This window comes from Struthio camelus, chromosome 1, assembly GCF_040807025.1.
Source record: "Struthio camelus isolate bStrCam1 chromosome 1, bStrCam1.hap1, whole genome shotgun sequence".
NCBI classification, from domain to species: Eukaryota; Metazoa; Chordata; class Aves; order Struthioniformes; family Struthionidae; genus Struthio; species Struthio camelus.
Genome location: NC_090942.1, coordinates 192335027 through 192356019, shown reverse-complemented (window position 1 = coordinate 192356019; position 20993 = coordinate 192335027). Strand labels below are relative to the sequence as shown.

The 20993-nt window shown below is 41.9% G+C and overlaps 1 long non-coding RNA gene across 1 annotated transcript; it reads left to right on the top strand.

The window, feature by feature from the left end:
• The first annotated feature begins 12269 nt into the window (after positions 1–12269).
• LOC138065826 (uncharacterized) lies at positions 12270–20705 on the top strand. Its single transcript, XR_011138892.1, has 4 exons — positions 12270–12352; positions 13737–13832; positions 17340–17452; positions 19685–20705. It is a non-coding gene; the product is annotated as an uncharacterized lncRNA (long non-coding RNA).
• The last annotated feature ends 288 nt before the right edge of the window (positions 20706–20993 follow it).

The following is a 20993-nucleotide window of genomic DNA, read 5'->3' as shown; positions in this document are numbered from 1 at the left end:
GATCTCCCTGCTCTTGCTTTACACATGCGAGACTGGTTTTAGCAACACATCGCCTGGCTGCTAGACAATAAGCAGAGCACACAGCAGCCTGTCAGCAGATTCCCAATTCAGATGAAATCTCAGAGCTTTTTCCACACACATCTCCCACTTTCCCACAACAAGACCCTCTTATGCATCAGACAAACATCTCTGCTGAGAGAATCTCAGTTGTATTAAGACCAGTTTCCCTACTCTCAGAGCATCACATGCATGAATCGAAAATTCATTCAGCTTAAGCAGTAAATACTGCTTATGGTAGAGAACCAAGACAAGAGGGGGAAAAAAAACGAGACTTCCTTCTCCAGAAAAATTCTGCCTCTTCTCTCCTTTTTTACTCCTTTGGAAACAGACAAAAATGTGGTTTGGCCAGTTTTATTCCTTGATGCATTTTATTCCATTCTACCTCGTGTGGTTTGAGTGAGCCAATTGCTAGCAATGAGCCCGGTCCCTGCTGCTTTATAAGGACATGTGTTTCAGCAGAGGGACACCATTTTCCTCTGCAGGAAGGTGCCAATGCGACAGCGGTCTCTGCTTCCCGGACCTTCTGGGGGCCATTCTATTGAAAAAGTGGTAATAACGAAAGGGGGAGGAAATAAGCATCTCTACAGGGACCCCACTTTCAGTGCGACGGGAAGGCAGATCTTTAACGGTGCAGCTCATGTGCACTAGAGTGCCAAGCAGATGTGGAGAGAAACCCAGCAAACCCATAAGCACATGTAGAAAGATCAGGACAGCGTGTAAAGACAATTAAGTGCCGTTTGCCAGCCCCGGAGACACAGACATGCCATACATGTGGTGCAGCTGGCATGGCGCTGGGGGAAGGAAGGTGCTCACCAGTGCAAGGGAACTCCAGCCAGTTCGATGATGTCTCCTATGGGCAGACTGATGCTTTTGCATTTCTCAAAGGGAGGACCACTGATAAATGTGACTTTTCTTCTTTGCTAAAGGCTCTGGTATTCATGCACAGGACATGAGTGGGGTGGCGGACCGGCAGATTAGACTGAGATGCTCATTAATTTTGTCAGGTTATTTTGTGAGACTAAAGTTATTATAGAAAGAAATAGGTTTATATAAGGGTGAAGTAAGAGAGAAAATCTTCTTTAAAATCAAGGCACCTATCTACCTTTTGGATCTTAACATGATTTGACAGAACTACATGATGCGGTCTCCAAAAAACATCACTCCATGCAAAGCTCCAAAGAACAACACCTTTAATATGCTTTTTTCACTTCATTTGTTTTCTTTGCACACTAATCTCCCAGGCACCTCTTAAGCAAGATAGTAGGTACAATTCAGCAAGATGGTAGGTTTAATTCCTATGGGTTACCTAAATTACTTCTGTCAAATTTCTGCCAGCAGTTATATCGCATTAGCATCATTATATTATAATTTAAACCTTTCATTCCACTAGAAATCAAAGGCATTCTTAGCCAATAACTCAAATATTCTAATTTGACAGAAGTATCACGTCTTTACTTTTCTTTTTAATAATTAAACATGGTCACTATAACTTCTGCAGGTAATAGAACGGTTTCTACATATCAGTGTAGCAAAACCAGCCTCTTATGTCAAGCAAACTTCTCAGGTCTAAGTATTCTCTGCTTGCATCTCTGCAAAGCTTAAAGACTTCAGTAGGGCTCAGCAGCATTATGTACAATATCCTCCAGCTACATCCAGCGAAAATTCTGTTTCCCTTTGACAGACAATCCTGAAAACATCTGCAAGGGTAAGCAAATTAGCTGTTGGAGCTGTATACTCCCACTTTAGGGATGTTTTCTATTTTTCGTTTTTCATCTATTTGGTGCACAGATCTATCACTTGTACTGCTGAAACATATTAGAATCAGAATTAGAATTGCGAGACCACAGTGCTAAAATTAGCCAAAACCTGAAAGCACAATTTTACCATGTCAAGAGTTTGCAAACGGGTGATAGAGGCTCTTTTCTGTTTGATATGGCAAATTGTAATAAAGGTAATGCAATATTTAATTAGAGTTTCCTTTGCTTCAGCATAAGAAATCTTAGCCACAGCCACAATTTGGGTCTGTAAAGATACCATTTAAATTTTAACTGTTTATTTGAGATACAATATGCAATGTTTGCAGGACACAGTCATAGAAACATACATGTCTTACTTTCCAAGAGAAAATAGGAAGCCAAGAAAGGCCATACAGAATCAGTCAAAATGCTTGCTTTGTCTGGTACTCTGTCTATGACAATGGCCAACCAGGGACATCTGTGGAGCAGTTCAATAAAAAGTCAAGTATGTAGTGATGCTTCCCAGAAGCATCAATAATTCATGCTGAAGGATTTGCTGCAGGAGAATTGTCCTGAGATTTAGTAACCTTTGATGGGTTTCTCTTCCATGAATTTGTCCAGCTGCTTTTGAACCCACCAGTTTCTCAACTTTTGGCAACCACCACATCTAGCACAAAGTTTCCATCGGTGAACTGCACATTACAGAAAATATTTGCTGTAGAATTAGGTCTACACATGTACATTAGAACTACACGTGTGAAAAATCACATCCCCTAATCTGTTTTGAACCTGCTGCCTACTATTTTTTTTTTTTGTTCTCTCTACTTCTTGTCTTGACAAGGAGCAGGAATAATTGGTTCCTCTTGCATGCAAAGTGAAGAATGGCTGATTTGGGACAAGGATTTATCCAGGCCAGCGTCCTACCTCCAACAGGGGCTGCGCAGACAAGTGCAAGAACAAAGCAAATATAGATGGTACTTCCCCCTCATATTGTCCCACCTTGCAACTATTTTTATCAGATAGATTTCCAAGCTTGGTATGGTCTATTTAGCAACATCAGCAGCTCTCCCAAGGGCTTATCCTATCTGCCTTTGAACCTACATAAACTTTTTGTTTTCTCAGCATCCTTTGGCAAGGAATTCTGCAGGTCTATTATCCTTTTCATGGAAAACATTTCCTTTTGTTTATCCTGAATCCGGCTGGCACTCACTTTGTTTGCTGGAGCCTTGATCCTGTACAGGAAGAAATGGGGCATTTGGAAGACAGGATACAACTTTCCAGTGTTACAATATTTGAAAGCTTTCCTTTTATTTCCAAACTGGATGTAAGTACTGTTGCTGTGCATTCACCCTTTCCAGGCCACTCATGGTTTTGTAGACCTCTGTCACATCCCTCTGTGTCATCTCTTTTGACAGATGAAGAGTCCCAGCTATGCACTCATCCTTTGTGTGGAGGCTGGATTGCACCTCTTGGTCATTTTTTGATTTTAAACCTTATCCAGTTCTTTTAAATACACCCTGATTCGGGGAGCTCAGTACTGCACAGAACATTAAAAACACCAGCGCATTATGGATTTAAGAGTGACATAGTAATATTTGCTTATTGTTGTCTGCTTTTGAACTCTGAGCTGCAGTTTTCATGCTGCCTTTCATTTCTGAGAGATAGCAGTGAACTCAGAGCCCACTATCTATTTATAAAAGTAGAATTGCTGGACAAGGGAGCTCCTGATGTGCATCATTTTACATGTCTCTACTGGATTTCTTTTGCCATTTAGTTGCTCTGTCATTCAGCCTCCTACAGTATTTTGCAGTTCTTCACAGTCAGCCCACTTCTTTGCTACCCTGAAGACTTAGCATCGTCTTCAGGTTTTATCACCTCACTTTTACCTTCTTCTCTTGATTATTTATTGATTATGTTGAATAATATAGCCGTAGCAGAGACCTTTGAAATACCCCAGTAATCTCTTTTCACTGTGAAAACTGACCACTTGCTTTTATCTTCTGTCTCCTGATTATTAATGCAAGAATCTTCCCTGTTATCCTACAGTGGCTCAGTTTCTTTAAGACTCTTTGGGGACGGACTTTCTTGGATGTCTTTTGAATGTTCAAGTATGCCATGTCAGCTAGATCTCCTTCATTTACATGATTTTTCACTCAGAGACCTACAATACGTTTCTGTGACACAATTTCCCAATATAAAAGCTCTTCTCAGTATGACTAGTTTATCTGTATTTCCACTAATCCTCAAATTTTCTTGAATATAGTTTCTACTAATTTGCTCAGTACCTGTGTCAGGTTTCCTAATTAGTGATTTCATTTTTCACATTAATCACCTTGAATTTATGTCGTTATAAGACAGCTCTAAATGCAAAGTTATACACCACAGTGAGAATTTCAGCCATTTCCACCTGGAGCGCCTTTGGCACTCTTTGGATGAAAACCATCCAGTAATGGGGACTTGTTAATGTTAATTCAGTCTGTTTGTTCCATGAATTTTTTAGTTCAAACTAAGACATGTCCTTTGATAAATCCTCTCCAAGTAGAGTTATTCAAAGTCTTCCTCAGGGGGCAGATGTAAACAAGTACAAATACATTTGTTTTTTCTGCCTGTGGCTTTCTTTTCTCTGCATCTTTCATACTTTGATTACTGACGCACCCTACCAATCCTCTGATAGGCTTCCTGCTCCTGATATGTTTGAAAAAGGATTTATTAATAGATTTTATGTTTTTTGCAAATAATTTCCAGCATTCTTTGGAACTGGGGGATTTTAGAAGGAGATTTTTTTGGCCTGCTTTGCTATATTTTTATACTTAGTTACAGCTTGCAGATCTTTCCATTAGCCCAGTTTGGGCACAACTGCAGCTTTTTAAAGGATGCCTTCTTGTTTTTAATAGCATTCCTTTCAGTTATGTTTATCTATATTGGTTTCCTTTGGTGCTCTCTCAAACCTTTTCTTGTTAGTGGAAGGCATTTTCTCTTCCCTGCACTATGATACCCTTAAGTGATCCCCAAGTTGTGTGCAAAGATGTAATTCTGCCCCTGTAAACATCTTAATACGTGTCCTCACTTTTGTGTAGTTCTCCTTTCAAAAATTCAACATCTATAAGACATTTTTGTTTGTTTGGGTTTTTTTTTTTGCTCCTATTGATCCTGAAAAGGTTTTAAATCCAAGTACATCATGGTTGCAACTACAAAACGGATCTTCCATGGTAACAGTAACTATATAATAATACAGTTCCTTCATAAGGCCATGGGCAACCTGCTCTATTTGACCCTGCTTTAAGGAGGGGGGATGGACTAGGCAATTTCCAGGGAGGCTTCCCAGCTACAAGTATTTTATGATTCTATGATCCTATAACATAATGTAAAAATAATGTAATAAATATATTTCATATTATATGTAATATATATACACATGAGTATATGCAATAATATATATGCAATAATATATATGGTATAGATACAATATAATGTAAAAATAAAATATATAATACAGTAATAATAGAAAATAATGGAATATGAATATGAGCACACTAATAATAGCTATATGTCAATATTATGTTGTCTCTTCATAGACCTGGAATTTCAATCCACAAATATTCCGTGGGTTTTTTTTGACATTTAGTTAACACGATTAAAGTTTTCTCTTACGTATAGCAGAGCTCCTCTATCAGCACAGGTGTCCCCATCTTTCCAGAATAATTTGTGTCCTCCATCATCATGGGCACCATCAGGTTTCTGATATGCCTGTTATGCTGGTATCCTCATTTAAATTTTCCACACCAGTTCTCTGTCTCATTTCCTAGATTTCTAGCATGCATGTTGATTCATAGGTTTGGGATTTCTTTTCTTTGTTGTTTGAATGGCATTCTGTTTATTTTGACTGTTCTTCCCCATTTCCTGCTTGAATATTGCAATATTCTGTCCTGTCCTTTACTTAGTGGTACAGAGTTCCCATGACTTTTCCTCTAGCAGATGCTAGAGGAAAACCATGTGCACCTCAGTTTAGATACTGATCTGTCACAGTCTTAAGTTAAAATGCCAACAGCACAATTATCTTCTGGTTCAAAAGAAGTCTATTTCTCTGGCATATGCTCTGTTTACTCTAGAAGTGTCCTCTGTTCCTGATAAATCTTTATACCTCGCTTTTATACCATTTTGTCAAGCAATTATTGGAATTGTGTCTGTGGCTCTTTCTGGTCTGCTGCAAGGCACTAGGAGCATTTTGGGCTGTGCAGCCAGAGAGGTCCCAGTCTTCAGCTTCCTACAAGTACCAGCTCTTGTCCAGCATTTCCTAGAAGCCTGTTCAGACACATTTTGAGGATCACATGGCAAGTAAATCACACTATGAGCTCAGTGATTTATAAAGGTGATGATCAAACCGCCCATTGCTACTGCTTTCCTCCCTTATATCTGGGACCTCTGGCTCCAGAGACTTATCTTCTATGCAAGCATCCTAATTCTGAGATATACGGGAGAGCAGCAGCTACTCCTTTGTGGTTAGGAAGGGAAATATAGCAATATCAGGGCACTCCTGGAAAAAAATTCAACTTCCTTTGATTTCCACCTTCAGGTAGAAATATTTCAGTATTAAGTTGCTACGGAAGGATTTAATTAAGAACTGAATTATGGACTTAATTCCTTAACTTAAAGACTAGGGGATTAATCTGCACCTGAAAGGAATATGTTTGATAGAGAAGAATCTGCTGTTATTGAAGCACTAAGAGGTCATACCTGGTTTGTGCTGGAAATGAAACACCTTCCTATGTGAGGTTAAAATTACGTAGAAAAAAGCAGACAACTGTTAGAAAATTTTAAGAGAAAAGATTTCTGTAAGGTTGCAAGGTGTCTTCATGAGTCTCCTGAAAAGGCAAGAGAATTCAGGAAAAAAGATTCAATGTATTTTGAGCAGTACAAGATTATTAATTCAGGTGTACTTAGGGTTTCATAGACCGGAGCCGGAAAGGCTTAGAAGGTAGACAGAGATCTCTTCCAGGGGCTTCACTAATCCCTGAATAAGCTCAACAGCAAAGTGCACAGACCAGTGGCAAGAGCTGAACTGGCAGTGCTGAGGAATTCTGTTGTAAGAATTACTGTTTACTCACAGCAGTGATATCTGTTTATTTCTCAAAACATTTGGGAATCTATTAATAAAGTGAGGAGAGAAATAAAAAGAGCTGGATTGCTATTAACACAGATGTTAAAAATAAAGAGAGAGAGAGAGACAGAGAGAGAGACAGAGAGATATTTCAAATGCTTGTTTCACCTCCAGGGCCCGGGGTGGTATAGCTGGACTTGATGAAAACTTGGGAGCTATCATTCAAAACAGCCCTGGGAGAGGATGAGGCCTTTGATGCCTAGGTTAACTCAGAAGGAGAAAAAGTTAGGCCCTTTGAAGGTTGTCCTGGGTTTGGGTATCTGATTACTGCATTGATAAGATCCTGACCCTAGCAGGACAAGATCCAAGGCATGTAAATCATTGTTGGTGAACTGTTAAATAAAGAAACAAAGGAAAAAATGGTTTTGCTAACACATTTCACTTAGCTGTGGGAAAGGTATCAAAGAAAGTCTGTGTCAGACAGCCAGGAGTAAGAAAATAGCAGCTAGGAAGTAAGACTGAGAAGTGAAGGGTAGCTGTTGCGCAACAGGAGAATGGAAGTCCTGAGAAAGCGGGATGCCAAAAGCTAACAAAGTATCACTAGAGAGTTAAGAAAATCGGTCCTTCATGTTGATTCCACCACCATGCAGTGGACATTACTGTTGGCTCCTAGCTGGCTAGGAGTAACGCATGGCAACGGGCTAGGACTGGGTACACTGGGAGAACTCAGAGCGTGAAGAAATACTCTCAGCTTCTGAGAAAGGGGAAAACTGACAACAGGGTCACCAGGGTAGAGTTCCTCCTGTGAATGATCCCTGGGGTCTTCCCAAAGATGAATGAAAAGGGACAAGGAGGTGCTGATAGCAGATACTGATGGCTCTGTGCGTTTAAGATTTGAGATGAGCAGCAGAGACACTAGCAGTATTTATAGGATAAAAAAATCTTGGATGTTATCTACTGGAAAAAAAAACTATTGGGAAATTAGACAAATAGAGACACATAGGAAGAGCAAGAGTCTATGACAGTTATTTCGAGAAATACGGGCTACAACTGTACAAGTAATACAAGCCTAGAGATGTTCCCAGACACAGGAAAAATTCCCAGTGTTATATGGTTGATATTTAATGTAGCCTTCAGTGTCACGTGATTGAAACAATCCCTGGCATGGCTTTGGCCTGGGCCACCACATAGTCTCCCACACAGTTTCCACGCATGATTTAGAAGTTACTGGACCATTTGCACTACGTATTTTGGAAGAGGCAGAGGGTCAAAGAGACGAAAGGGGTAGAAGTTCAGCAGTACAGGCCTGGGTCATTCAGTTCACTGTTAGAGAATCGTTCAGCACACTTATTACTAACACAGCTGTAGCCATAGGGATTGCAATAGATCTGGAAAATGAGCTGAAGAAGAAATAGGAATGACTAAAACCCATTCTAACATACTCATCTTTCTGGTATTCCAAAAATTCAGGGCAAGAGCTGAGACAAGATCTGCTTGATAAATAGCAGATTTCTGAGTAAATCATAAATGATAGTATGAGCAAATAGACAGATCTGAATTGAGAAAAAGGGCTCTCAGCCACAAAAATAATTTTGTCTGGCTCCTGAAGCAGAGAAATGGTTTTTAAAAATATACCAACAATTGCCTATAATGCCAAGGAACAAGCACTGATTGCTGGGAACTAAACCTTGCTATTTTAAGTACAAATATCTGGCCCAAGGAATAGACTGCAAAGAGATTTTACAATACAGCTGCCACTCAGGCAGGTCCTCCATGATTCATCAGTAAGGGGAATTGAAACATTTCCTGCTAAGGGTAAAAGAGAGAAAACCTACGCTGAGATGCTTGGGAGAAGAGGGACCCTGACAAAGGAGTTGCTTTTGTAGGATTTGTTACTAAATTGTACTTCACATGAATGGGGATGAATAAATTAGCCAGTGAGTCCATATTCCCTTCTACCCTTAGTGCAATGAACACATGGAGAACTCCATCAGGACTATGAACTGTGTTTGGTTTCACAGCAGCAGAGAAAAGAACAGTATCAGAGTACTGATAGACAATATTCTAGCTCATACACTGGCTGCATGTTAACTCAACCCCCCCCGTCTATTGGCAAAGGAAAGTACTTGGAGCCCAGTTAAAGAATGACTGCAAGGTGACCTGCCAAATCATGCTTGGGAGCGATTTGCCTGAGCCAGGGCAACCTATGGATTTGCAGTGAGTAGGGCTTCCCAGTGTCACTAGCGAAAAATGCATAAAGGAAAGTGGTGGCTACTCTGACAACCCACCTATCTTTGGCTCTCAGGTCTGAAAAAAAACAGGTACTTCATGTATAGCCTAGCAGATAATCTTCATTTTGACTACAGAGCAAGGTTTGAACTCATACTTCTGCATCTTCACTTTGTGACTGCACTTCCATCAGGTGATGGAGTGGCATTTCACTAACCAAGGCCAAGCGTACAAGGTGTAAACAGCTTTCTTTCTTAGGCACATAAAGTATCCAAAATTTCCTAAAAATGCCCAAGGGCCTGCCCAAGTTATTTTAGAGTGCATTTGACCTTGAAGGGCTGGGCTTGTTGTTCTAAAACAAATCCTTACCTCCTGAAATCCATCTGGACAATTTTTGGTTGAAGGCTGGTTGTCCTTAGCAACTTATTAGCAGAAGCAACAAAAAGCGTTCAGGAAATGGCTTAATTACTTTGATCTAAGCATGGCTGAGTATGAAAGGTTCTCTTTTTAAGGCAAAACTACTTAGTTGTGCAGTAACCGAGGTTCTTTAAAGTGAATCAATATGCATTCATTTCTGGTATACATGACCATCACGGCCTCTCCTGTGAGAGCAACGTGGTTTGAAAGTGTATAAAACATACTGGTAGTAATTTCAAAGTAAGTCTGCACTTTTGTCTCATGACCATATGTCAAAAGAAAGTCATGTTTGAGGCACTTTGTAGAGCTTGCCTTTTCCAGTCTACCACTAGAAAGAATATCTACTAAGAGGTCATCTCACAAAGATATAGAAAACAGGATGAGAAAACATCAGGAAATACCTAAATTATATCTATTTAGGGAAATATTTTGAATAGTTTTCACTTACAACGATTCCTTCACACGCTCTGTTGTACTGGTAACAAACAGCACTGCCACCCTTAAGTGTGTAGGGAGATAAAGACTGCACAATACAGAAGCATTAGTTAAGGCAAAGGGGACACTGATTCTCAAATGTAGTATTTTGTTTTTAAATGTATGTGTTTCTGGACATTAATTCTAGGGGTTAATTATACAGCATCTTAAATACCCCCTGCAGCACTATTCTATTCAAAGTAAATTGCTATACCATGTCCAGCACTTGAGATCCTAAACCATCACAGTGTGATTGCAGGACAATGTCACTATTGTTCATTACATGTTCGCTCACTCTCTCCTTGCCAGGTGCTAATGAGGAGTGATGGGCTTTGTTGTTTTTACCGTGGGAGAATGATGATATGTCAAGGAATCTGAGAGGTGACAGATGGCCCTCTGTGAGAAGGGACAGAGTCTTTGAGCCAATACTTTCTAACAGTGTCCGAATGGAGCTCAGAAGCACTGCAGGCCCCTGAACTGAACACATGCTGGAGTACTTCAAATAAACTGGGCTGTGGCAGTTCAATTTTCAAGGGCCAAAAATGTGGACGGTAGACTAATATGGTGCTCATCGCATTTCAAATTTCTAGTTCAAGAATATCTACATGTAGGCAGAAGTCAAAATTCTGAAAAATGAGTCTCCATGTTGATCTGAGCGCAGACTTGGAGATGGGGTTGTCATTTCCGGACAAACATTTTAGTGTTGCCTGCAATTTTATGAAGTGAGCAAAAGAAACATACCTGGAGACCTAGATACCTAGAGAGGCCCTCCAACTCCCTCTGCAGGAGCTAGAAACCAAAAAGAGATGAATTCATACCTGCATTAATTAATTCTGATGACTTGAACTTAAACGATTATGGATTACTGAGGTAGTCCTGAGAACTCTCATTTTCCTGACATTGTCAATAAGTGATTTACATTCTAGCAGCTATTACGTGCTTTCTTGTTGTCTCAAAATAGATGTCTACTAACACCAGTGACAAAGACTGGATAAGCTTCTGAGTAAAATTATAATCTCTAACTTATTTAGGAAGTACTAGGAAGGGCTAAACTCCATCCATATCAGCTCACATTGTGCCTTAGTGTACAAGATCACCAAAGTGATTTACTCCAATCAAAGAGCAAGCAAGAGAGAACAAGAACGGCTGTCCATGAAAGTGAATTCAGAGCTAAATCACCAGCAAATCTTGAGGATTTCCCCCGGCATGGAGTTAAGCCCTGAATATTTTCCGGTACAGAGGGAGCTTGCAGGCCTCAGACAAAATTGACACAACTCAGGAGCACCCACGGCCACTATAAACCGCATGGAGGGGAGGACTTTTCTTTGGGAATTATATTTGGGTGTGAGGAAGGAGCGGGGTGGGGTTTGGGAGCTCTAATGCGATGCCTTGGGATACAAGAGACATGTAATCAAGCAACACACATTTTATCTCTGGTAAGAGCCAAGAAACATTTCTACTGCCAGTCTTAACACTTCTGCTCTCCTTATGGAGGCTATGGGTGAAGCACAGGCTCTCATGTGAGAAAATCCCACACCTGCCGTCCTACAGAAGCCACACGTGCTGTCCAGCATCCCCTGAAACCGGGCATGCAAGGGGAGCCAGCCTAAGGCAACCAGAGCTCATTTGGCAGCAGATAGATAATATCAAGAGAAGTTTCAGTGGCCACGGGCCCCCAGACCTCACTGTATCCCTGGCCCCATGACACAGAGAGGCTCCCCTATGCAGGATGCATGCATCCCTGCGTGTCCAGGTAGACATGCACGGCAAGACAGTGGCCCGTACTCCCAAATAACCGACCAACATAGGGCAACCCATGCTTCAGGGGGAAAACAGCAAAGTGAAAGCAAAACCAGGGCAGAAGCTGGACTCTCAGGTCCTTCCCTAGGTAACCTATCTCTGGCTTCCAGCCCTGCTCACTAGCCATTTGGGTAACAGCAGCTCTCCTCCCATGGCTGAGCCCCAGCAGAGCCCTCTAAGATGGCCCAGAGCAGATCCAAAGGATGTGCATTTCTCAGAGAGGCCTCTTGCTGCCTCCCAAACAAGTGGTAACTTGGATGAAGATGAATCTGAAAGGTCACAGCAGCTGCAGTTTGCAGCCCTTAGCATGAGCCTGTGATTTGGCCTAACAGCCTTCCGGGAAGCAGAAAGGAAGACAGGGAACAGAAACTAGAACAATAAGACACAGGAACATGTGAGTTCCCACAAATCTAGTGGTTACACACAGCATCTCCTCTTTTTTTTTTCTTTTTCTCAGATGCTTCCTGTGCTTCAACGCCTGTGCTGCATATGGCTAGTGTTCTGAGCACTGGGACTTTATGTGCATGTGGACAGACAGGTGAGTCATGGTGCACTGTATGATACAACCAACATTTCCAGCTCTGGGAGATCACTTTGATGCACTGATGAACGCAGAGGCATAACAGACTCCGTCAGAAGAAATAGGAGGCAGGGTCTGGCAAGCCAGAGGGCCAGAGGCATGCAGATGTGCTAGTCACATCCCGCGATGGCTAGCCTGTCTTCTCCAGTAGTGGAGAGAATCCCGAAACAGTCACTCAAAACAGAAACTCAGAGAGGAGTTTCTACATACAGAGTGGTAGAGATCAGTGAGAAGAGGGGCCGTGCATCCTACCTGGGCTGTGAAAGAAGGGACAAACATTATACGAGGATGTGTGAGCATTGGGAGGTACTGGGATGAGGGTGTGCAGGCCACATACGTATAGGTGTGACCTACGTGCTGGAGACCTGGGACTTTGTACAGAGTGGGGTCCTGGGTGCAAGGCCAGCCAGAGGTGATGAAGGCTGGCAGTCAGGGCTAGCCGGAGGGGATGAATCCCTCCGGGTGCTGCCGGGGGGCACCCTTGCATTGTTCTTGTGCTTTGCTGCTTGACTGGGATGGTGGGGATGGCTGCAGCATTTGTCTTATGGGTTTTGCTGGCAGCTTGGTAACAGGCTGGTGTAAATGCAGCCAGAATGCCTGCACACCTAGCCACACTGCCCACAAACTTAAATGCATCCCATACGATTGGATAATTCATTGGCCACAAACCTGCTCCCCCTTCTCATAGCTGACTTTAATAGCTTTTCATAACAGATTTCATATAATGTGAGCCACAGGATGGCAAAGCCTCCATTAGACAGACTTGTTAGTAGTGAAGCTTCAGTATGCCTTTGAAAAGGTCAGACTTTTCCCTTCTGTATTTGGAAAAATGAGCAGTCATGTTATAAAAATACTAAAAATACCAAAAAAGCGACTTGGAATCACTTCTCCAAAATATGCTAATGTTCCTTTAAAGTGAATTGGTCTTATGTGAACAGGGAGAGCAGAATCTTTGTCAGGCTGGTTCTTGCACTCTTAATGAGTTCTTTGGATGCCTATTTGTTATATAATTTTACTATTTGCTATTTGATGAAGGGGTTTTTTTTTTTAACCTTTCCAGTAATCTATTGATTTCTGAGAGCTGTGGGTGTGAGTATTCTTTGATCTTACAGAATCACAGAATGGTTGAGGTTTGAGGGGACCTTTAGAGATCGTTTAGTTCAACCCCCCTGCTCAAGCAGGTGCACCTAGAGCACATTGCCCAGCACCATGTTCAGACAGCTTTTGAGTATCTCCAAGGATGGAGACTACACAATCTGTCTGGGCAACCTGTCCCAGTATTCAACCACCCGCACAGTAAAGAATTTTTTCCTTATATTCAGTGGAATTTCCTGTGTTTCAGTTTGTGCCTGTTGCCTCTCGTCCTATTGCTGGGCACCAGTGAGAAGAGTCTGGCTCCATCCGGTTTACAACTCCCTTCAGATATGTATATGCATTGGTAAGGTCCCCCTTCAGTCTTCTCTTTTCCACACTAAACAGTCCCAGCTCTTTTAGCCTTTCCTCATAGGAGAGATGCTCCAGTCCCTTCATTATCTTGTTAGCCCTTTGCTGGACTCACTCCAGCAGCTCTGTATCTCTCTTGCACTATGGAACACGGGCCTGGACACAGTACTCCAGGTGAGGCCTCCCTAGGGCTGAGGAGAGGGGCAGGATCACCTCCCTCCACCTGCTGGCAATCCTTTCCTTAATGCACCCCAGGATACCATTGGCCTTCTGGGCCACAAGGGCTCATGGTCAATTTGTTGTCCACCAGGACTCCCAGGTCCTTCTCCGCAGAGCTGCTTTCCAGCAGGTCAACCCCCAGCCTGTCCTGGTGCATGGGCTGTTCCTCCCCAAGTGCAGGACCCTGCACTTGCCTTTGTCGAATTTCAAGAGGTTCCTCTCTGCTCATCTCTCCAGGCTGCTCAGGTCCCTCTGAATGGCAGCACAGCCCTCTGAGGTACCAGCCACTCCTCCCAGTTTAGTACCATTAGCAAACTTGCTGAAGGTGCACTCTGCCCCATCATCCAGGTCACTAATGAATAAGTTGGAAAGGACTGGACCCAGTACTGACCCCTGGCGTACACTGCTACCTACAAGCCTCCAACAACCCTCTGAGCCCTGCCATTCAGCCAGTTTTCAATGCACCTCACTATCTGCTCATCCAGCCTGTACTTCATCAGCTTGCCTAGGAGGACGTGATGGGAGACAGTGCTGAAAGCCTTGCTGAAGTCAAGGCAGACAATATCCATTGCCTTTCTCTCATCTATCCAGTCAGTCATTCCATCACAGAAGGCTATCAGGTTGGTTAAGCATGATTTCCCCTTTGTGAATCCATGCTGACTAGTCCTGATCACCTTCTTGTCCTTCATGTACTTGAGTCTTCATTTATATGTGCATCATTTTCTAAATTCTCTGCCAATTCCTGTTAGTGGAAGAAAGCGAGCTTTTACCTGTAGAGTGGTTCATATGATATTTCACAGGCATCTACACTATAAAAGTATCTTTTGTTTACTGAAGTAGCTTCAGGAATAAAATTGTTCAGTGAAAAGGTTTTCATTTTGAATTCAAAACTTCTTTATATATATGTATATGTATGTGTATATATATATATATATGTATGTATGTATATGTATGTATATGTGTATATATATATGTATATATTTTTTTTCTTTCTCTCTATATATATTCTCTACATGTATTCTATTTCAAAAAGCTCACAGAAGTCATCTTGCATTATATGATTTAAGCATGTGGGCTCTTTTTAGGGACACAGCAGTGTCACTACAGGATGGTCCAAGACTTCATTCTCCCCATTTGCACAAAGGATGTTGACAGAGGCACACATGCACTGTTATTTGCAGGGTCCATAGCTGATTGCTTACATGACTGCAATGCTGAAAGCTACTTTAGGGAGAAGATGAAAAAAAAAAAAGACAGAAACGGGAAAAGTACAAACTCTTCTAGTGACTGATCAGGAAGAACTCTAACTGGGTGTCCTCTCCAGTACCATAGGTGGCAGAGGCAACTGTTTTTCCCCCAAGTGTTCCCTGACTACAACATACTTTTCATTGGGACTCACTTGAACATCCTACTGGTTGTTCCCATTTATGGAGTTCTTAGTAATGACTGAAATATGTCAGGCAGGTGCAGGTGTTACGTATTAATTGGTTGTCAAGTTTCTGTATGTGTATATTATTGGGTAGTATTTACTGAGTATTCATACGACTTCTGTCTACTTTATTAAATATTACATTTTGCTTTTCTCCAATGTAAACTAAAAATCTACAAAACAAGAGATAAGAAAGGGAGGAAAGAAGGGGTTAGTCTCACACCAGTGGTAGTTGCTTCCCACGAGAACCTGCCATAAAGACAATATCGGGGCTTGCAGGTGCGAGCATGAGAACAACAAGGGAAAAATACTATTTTAGAAGCTTTGAGAAATGCTGCCACAGCAGCTTCAGTGAGAGGTTAGAGCTGTGAGTAAAAAACATGGTGTGGGGCTATAACTAGCAGGCCCTTAGTGTTAGCAAGGCTAAGGCACAGAGGTGTTTAAGGTGCTGCGCAACCCATGGGCTGGGCAGAAAGCATCTGGCCAGATGACAAACACCAACTGCAGCAACATCACGTCCTCCCAGGCCACCTAGGCAGGTGCTCTCTGCTGAAACAAATCTCAGCATCAAAACAGTGAGTCACAGAGAGAAGTTTTCAGTTCAGGGCTGCTGATGCGGAAAGAGAACCTGAAGGAAATCAAACGGATCCAAACTGTGATTAACCTTCAGGCACACTGCAAAGTCTTTCTTGTTTCAGCATTCCCACTTGAAAGGACAGAAAATCCCAACTCCACTGAAGACTCCACTGGGAAGATCCAGTTTTACCTCAGGGGCATTTTAATTTCTACGCATGCTGTAGAAAACCTTGTAACAGATAGAGATTTTGGCCACTAGAATGATATAATCATAAATCTGTTATTCAGGTTGAGTGGACCTACTGGTCTACCAATAGAGGTGATCATACTTCATAAAGGAACATAACCCACATAATTAAAAATATTATAAGTGAAATAACTCTTCTGAGCTAATAGTTCCTTTTTTTGGCCATTTGCATTATGCATCAGAAAGGAAAAGCCATCCGCACCTCTTGAATATATGACAACTCATTTCAGTTCATAAGCAGAGACATCTGTCCTTCAGGAAAAACTAAATGATTTTGGGCGGAAAAAAGCTTAAAAAGAACCACAGTGACGTACAGAAGACAAATTGGACTGCATCAGTTGCATGCGAAAAGGCAGTGCAAAACCTTTTTTGCAGGCAGGTGAAGCAAGTAGGGTCTCTGATGCTTTCCTTACACATGAGCTGGGATGCCTTGGTGCAAGCAGGCTCTGCTCTGCCTATAGAGAGTATCTGTTACTATGGGGCTGCTCAGGTGACCCAGGAGTGCGGAGAAGTTACAATAATGTCATTAACCTTCTTTCACCTTTCATGTAAACTGGCATGTGCCCTGATAATAACAACAATAGATCATAAAATACGTGTAAAAGGAAATATTTTAAAAAGAATATCTATAGGAAGCATTCCACACCAACAAACTCAAAACCTGTGGGAAATACTACAGCAGTTATCAAAAGTTAGCAAAGGGATGCAAAGCTGGATCTTGACAAATTCCTATTTCACTGGTTTACACATGAAGCCATTAAAATAAAATTGTGAAAAAACATCCATTGAGCGAAAAAAGTTGTCTCAGTAATGTGACACTGGCGCCATCTAGAAGAGGAATAAAACATGCATCAAAGAAAAGTGAGAGCCGGAAAAACCAGCTCAGCTTTATTTATAAAGTATGAAAAGGACATTTCTCATGCACAGGATTTTTATGAATTATAAGGACCCATTTCAATGAGAAGTGTTCTCCACATTTCCAAGCCTCAGTGATACTAAAATAAAATACTTCAACGTGTTTTTTATCCTAGGTGGAAGTGCAAAGGGACATCGGAAACATTTCCTGAGACTGCTATGTTCTGCTCTTGCGGAGGCCAGACTAGACGAATCTCTGCTTACAGTACATACTGCAAACAAATTCATGGTATATCTGCTCTCTAAGCTAGGAAAAACACTGCAGGAGCAGCACTGCACTTGTCTTGCTGGCATTTTAATGAGTTCATGATATTCACGGTACCCTTACTGCAGTCTGGGTTTCACAAGCATTGTGGATGTTGTAAATACTTGTATTCTGACATGACAGTCACCACACTGGTGTGCATCAGACATTTGGAGCCTCTCCTGGTTGCCCAGAAGCCACAGCACAGCTTGAATGAACAAAGTTGCCGGGTAGCAGAGGAGACATCTGTGGGATGTTCTACTGGACAGGAACTCCCACCCATGATTGACTAGCTGCCATAGGGTTCAAATGACTTTTGGTCTGATTCTTCTTTTGTGTGCTTGGCTCAAGAAATTCCCTACCTTTGGTAGAAATTCTCTAGCGTGTTTCTCTAGGACTAGACAGCGAAGAGTTCAGAGCTCAAACCCTGTCTGCACGTGCTTGTTGCTCTGAGGCTATTTGTTCACCAAAATTAGTTCAAAAATGGAAGGTGAGAATAAAAGAGAAATTTGTGGGGGAAGCCAGCAAAACTCATGGCAGAAATCTTGAACAGGGCCATATAAAGAACTAGAGGTAACTAATATAAATGCCAGAGTCAGTTTTACCAGCGATACGGTAGAAGCTGAGCAGAAGTATGAAAGATCCATCTGCCCCTGTCGTTGCAGAATTACTGACTTTATAAGGCTGTGGTTTTGAGCTGCACACTCGTGACCAGATGAAGGGTCATTTCTGTAGTGCAAACAGTGCAGACGAAGCACGCTGAGAGGCCAACGTGGCTGAGAATTTATTTCAGTTGTAGGGGAAATATCAACGATTTGCCTGTGGCACAGAGGAAGGCGTCTGACGGATAAAGGGCAAGGAAGTTTTGTGATGTGTTGATTTCTCAGTGTGGATGTATTTAGAGAGCGATCAAAAGGTTTCACACTGAGCAATAAGGAGGCTGTGATAAGGCATTTGAGAGGCTGGGTGGTTGTTGTACCAGCAGTTCTGATAAGATATGTTTAAGGTCACTGCGACCTTACAAGGTCTTGGTATAGCCATGGTATAAAGCCATAGATAAAAGTTAACTGATGCTTGACCAGTGCGACATAGAAACAAAACGCACTCTAGGCTATATGTAAATTAGACGGTTTGGGCTTTAAAAGGCAATGCCTGAGGAATGTTTTTGGAAACACCCTCCACACTCATCATATCTACATCTGTTGTTTCTCTTCTTCTGGCAGGCAAAGCAGTGTGTGAGCATAAAAAACATAGTAAGCTAATATGAAGTGGTTCTTTGTTGGTTTTTTTTAGCAATTGAAAACATTAACTCTTGATTTCTGTTTAACTAAGCTCAAGACTTAAAGTCTTAGCATGAGTGACCCAAGTCATTCCTAGCTAAAATAACCAATGTTTTTTGGGCTATGTCCAAACTCAGTATAATCAGATGGCAATCAGTGCGTTTCAAGAGCAACGGGATTAAATTAAAATTCAGAAGTGGACTCCAGATGTTCTGGCCTCTGAATTTTCCAGACATTCAAGATCAAGAGTCAAGATTTTGATATGGAAAACCTGAAATGTAGGGAAGCTGGCAGCCGTGTTTGAGTCTACCTCTGAACTTTGAAGGTTTGCACACCTTTTTCGTTGAAGTAAGTGCAATTGGTAGCACTCACGGCATGACAGGAAGCCAACAGGACCAAGATCTTAATGAGGTCAGGCTTTTCTTTGGGCGAGAAAACTGCAAGCAAAGCCAAAACACTGCAAAACAAACTACTGCAAGTGGAAAGTAATTTATTTTGGAAAGTAATTTATTTGAACTGGGGTCCCACCACTGTGCTGGGGAGCTGACCTATATGCAGCTAGAGGTGCTAACTTTCAGAGGTAGTTTGAAACAGCAGCTTAAGACTGTTACTCAGTGCCAAGAAATCTTTCCCTATAGAAAGTCCTGTAAAGAGCTATTCCCAGGAGCCCTTTTTGCTGGGCTGAGGTAGCTAGGAGGAAGGTCTTGATGTGACTTCAGGGGAATGAAGAGCCAGATTGAGGTGGCTGGGGAAGGGGAGGAGACCAAAAGGAGAGGAGGCCTGGGACAGGAGGATCTGAACTAGTGGAAATTATAAGCTGTGTTGGTGAATGAGGGAAGAAGAAGATAGCTGTGTGGTCAAGCTGACTGAATACTGCTCTGGAGAAGGAGATTCTGCCTTTCCAGGAGAGTGCGATCCTGTGTGGTTTATTTTTCAGGCCCTGTCCCAAATACTGTGAGCTGATCTGCAGAAAACGTAACTACGCAGAGCTACAGCCGAAGGCAGTGAGAGCCTTCCAGTTTAACCTATCCATGTATAAAGCAAAGTACACCAGAAGAACTGTCTTTGGCATCTCAAAATGAACACTCAAAATTAGCAGATTTTTTTGTTACTCAGTGTATCACCTCTCAACAGACAAATGGGAGTTGTGCTGTCCCCTCAGTTTAGAGGAGTCTTATAAAAATATTATAATTTATGAAGCATTCAGACATTGAATAATATGTATTACAGCAAATCCCACAGGGAAATTAATCGTTGCTTTGAGTAAAGGGGCGGAAGAGTGTGCAGTAAACAAAGCTGATCGACCAGATTTATTTCACCTAACTTTAAATACTCACTGAAAGTGCATGAGATAGGGACCTGTTCACCTTAGGCTCCCTCTTGCAGAAGAGAGAGAGAGAGAGAGAGAGAGAAATAGTTTCAGAAAGTAACTCACATCTTACACTGAACTGAAAAACCCTCAGGAAGTGCTTATATCTCTCCACCGATTCGAGAGGGAGCCTTGGACAACTCTCCCCTAATTTAAGAGCCACTAATCCAGGCCTAAGGCTGAAGACTGAGGAAGGATAAAACAGACTGCTGAAGAGCTGCTCTTGGACAATCAGCACACTTCATCTTTGTACAGATTAAGGCAGGAACCCCTTGGAGAAAAAACAGCCAGAACTGATAGTTAAAGAGTGTATCATAATGCGTCTGTACAAACGGGAAGAATTCAGGTTTTCTGTATAATTCTCTTCCGGTATCTTCTAACTTGTGTGAGCTTGGGCCTGAAGTCTTTGTGCTCTTTCAGTGTAGCTTGCTGTGCAAGACGCACAGATAGCTCTCACTTATTTAGGACATCTCTGTTGCTACCCCCAAATAAGTTAGTCTCAGTTTCTTGGCCAAAATGGTAATAAAGGGTTGGTAGTAGAGCTTTGCCTTCTTTTTTTTTCCTTTGCAGCTTCCATTTTCAGTTTTGGTTAGACACAAGACGTCTTTCTCCTTCAGAAATACACCTATGTGCTGCTCCATCATCACAAATGAACCTATGAGTTAAGTTCTACATTATTTATTTAATACAGCGTACATTGCTTTCGAATTTAGGAGAAGCATTAGGTAATCAAAGTATGCCTGAAATGAACAGGATTTTTTAGGGGAAATAAAAATCTCTGTGCCATGTGTGGATTCTGCTTGTCCCTCAGGCTGTGTGAGAGGAAGGCACATGCGTATGGCAGATCATCCCCTCTACTTCTTGCACCTGTGTGTGG